This window comes from Mastomys coucha, unplaced genomic scaffold, assembly GCF_008632895.1.
Source record: "Mastomys coucha isolate ucsf_1 unplaced genomic scaffold, UCSF_Mcou_1 pScaffold22, whole genome shotgun sequence".
Classification (NCBI taxonomy): domain Eukaryota; kingdom Metazoa; phylum Chordata; class Mammalia; order Rodentia; family Muridae; genus Mastomys; species Mastomys coucha.
In genome coordinates this window covers 249,293,739-249,296,525 of record NW_022196905.1, presented here as the reverse complement: position 1 = coordinate 249,296,525, position 2,787 = coordinate 249,293,739, and the positions used below count along the sequence as shown (strand labels likewise).

General features: G+C 43.6%; 1 non-coding gene across 1 annotated transcript; it reads left to right on the top strand.

Moving 5' to 3' along the window:
• Window positions 1-1,788: 1,788 nt before the first annotated feature.
• Window positions 1,789-1,895, top strand: LOC116071611. The gene has a single exon (XR_004111020.1). It is a non-coding gene; the product is annotated as a U6 spliceosomal RNA (small nuclear RNA).
• Window positions 1,896-2,787: the final 892 nt, after the last annotated feature.

Below are 2,787 nucleotides of genomic sequence, written 5' to 3'. Positions count from 1 at the left end.
TCTAACTGGCAAAGTTCCTGCCACTTGTCTACTGAGCAAAGAATACCTCCTCAGAACACAGCCTATTCTACCCCTATCTCTTAGTGTAGCCTTTGAGTAAGGGAGTCTTTTGTTTCCTCCCAGGATATTCTACTTCTCCCAGAATTTTTCATCCTCTCCAATTATCTGTAAGGCATTTGAGTAGAGTAGTAATTCAGCAATCCACTAGGGGAATCCAAGATCTACAAACACAGGTAGATATCAAGTCTCCTTACATCTTATTACCTGTACAACTTTGACCACGTTTTCGTGTGTCAGGTTCCTTATCTGTTACATGGGTTTGAAATATCTATCTCACATGGTTGTGGAAAGCCTAAAACAAACAATACAAAAGGGTAACTGAGGTCAAAGCAGCACTCAGAAGGTGGGGGTAGGGTGAAGGAGAGAGGAAAAGGGTATCCTTCCCTCAATAATAAGAACTCCTAGGCCAGTAGAGACAACTGTATCCCAGCAGTTGGAAGGTAGAGGCAGAAGAGCAGGAATGCAAGAGCATCGTAAGCTGTGTAGCAAGTTCAGGCTAAATGAAACCCTATCTCAATAAGCTTACCTAGGGCTGGGGAAGATGGCTCAATGGGTAAAGCAGCAGCTATGTAAGTAAGAGGTCCTGAGTCTGGATCTCTGTTAGTGGTTACAATGTGCAAAACACTTCCTAAGTATTCAACTAATCTAAGTACAGCCCTCTACAACCCCTTAAGGAAAACATAATTTTGTTCTGTACTTTAGGAAACTTCTGTATAAAGTATAAAGTTATGTAAAATGACTACTCTATAATCGAGGACTAAACTGCAAACCTAGCATCAGAACCTATGAAATACGGTAATTAATACTGCTGCCGGACGGCGGTGGCGCACGCCTTTAATCCCAGCATTTGGGAGGCAGAGGCAGGTGGATTTCTGAGTTTGAGGCCAGCCTGGTCTACAGAGAGAGTTCCAGGACAGCCAGGGCTACACAGAGAAACCCTGTGTGTGTGTGGGGGGGGGGGGGGGAGAAATACTGCTACTACTTTATTTCTTCTCTTTTCTTTTTAGAGACAGGGTGTCACTTTGTAGCAAATGGCCTAGAACTTGCTATGTAGACCAAAGTGGCTTAGACCTCACAGAAATCCACCTGTCTCTGCCTCCCCAGAGCTGAGGTTAAAGGTGTGGGCCTGCTCAAACTGCATTTCAAAGAAATCCAGGTGAGCACAGGCTAACCAGCTGGAAAGCAGAAGCAGCTCTTTCCCTAGCTGGAAAAGGAGACCTGCAAAGGGAAAGAAACTTCATAGAGAATTCCTCCCTGAGAACTCCTCCCATTCTCCAGTTCTTTGTCACTTTCTTCTCAATAAAGTTATGCTCACTCTGCAAGAGAAAGAAAAAAAACAAACAGCAGTTTCAGGAAAGAACAAAGCGCGTTGAATGCACAGCCTGATAAGGCCAAGAAAAATACTTGACTCTGTGATCATCGTGACCTTCAGGAGTGAAGCAATCAGGGCAGAAAAGATTGACGTTTACCAGGAAGGGAGGGCTAGAAAGATGTCTCAGGGGTTAAGAGCACTTACTGTTCTTGCAGAGGGCCTAGGTTTGATTCCCAACTCCCACATGGACAATCTTTAATTTCACTTCCAGTGAATTCAATGCCCTCTCCTGGCTTTTGTGGACATCAAGTATGCACATGGTGCACAAACATAGATGTAGGCAAAACACTCATAAAATGAATATATATATGTGCATATATATTCATTTTAAGATAGTTTAAAAAAGAAAACTTTACGTGCTCGCTTCCACAGCATATATACTAAAATTGGAACGATACAGAGAAGATTAGCATGACCCCTGCGCAAGGATGACACGCAAATTCGTGAATCGTTAAAAAAAAAAAAAGAAAGAAAGAAAGAAAGAAAACTTTACACCAGGAAGAGAAGTTACGAAAGTCTCTACTCCTGGAGGTCTGGCAGCAAAATCAAGCAAGTTTCACAGGAAAAAGGAGGTAAAGCCAGAAAAATAGACACTGAAGACTGCAAACTCATTCAAAATGAAACTATCAGGAAGTTTTGTATTTTCTTGAAATTAGTGAAAATTAACTGTGCCTCTACTAGTAAGAGTAACTTCTAAACAGCCTTAAGATCCAGACTGACCGCGCTCAGATCTTACACCAACCAGGTAGCAGTTCAATCCTGGAGCAGCACTGACACCTGTAATTCCCACCACATTGGACACTGAATCAGGAGAAATGCCCCAGGTTCCAGGTGAACCGGGGCCACAGTGCAAGACTCTGTCTTTGAAAGGCAGTAACAACAGCGAGAGTTCTAACAATCCCTGAATCCTTCCTCTGGTAACAGCATGAGCCACAGGTCACAAAGAATGAAGGTTGAATGTACACTGACGCATCTCCCACACATAACTCAGGGGAATCACCAGGGCAAATTTAAAAGCAACAGAATGAGCCTCTGGGCAGTCTGATCCTGCAGGTTCAGGAGGCAGTAGTTTTCAACAAATGCAGCGATGCTCAAGAGAATTTAAAAAAAAAAAATTACACAAATCCCTGCTGCCAAAAAGAGGACCCTTAAGGGACGTCTTTATAACTAGACCCCTCGACCACATCGCCATCCCTATAAATCAAGACTGCATAAACGTTCAAAGCGGGCTTTGGAGACCGTGGATTCGAACCTCAGGACTATACTCAAGCGTCACCCCAAGTCACCCACTGGAAACCCACAGCCCTAAGTCTCTGACAGGACTTGGTAAAGCACAGCCGAACAGCACACTGCAA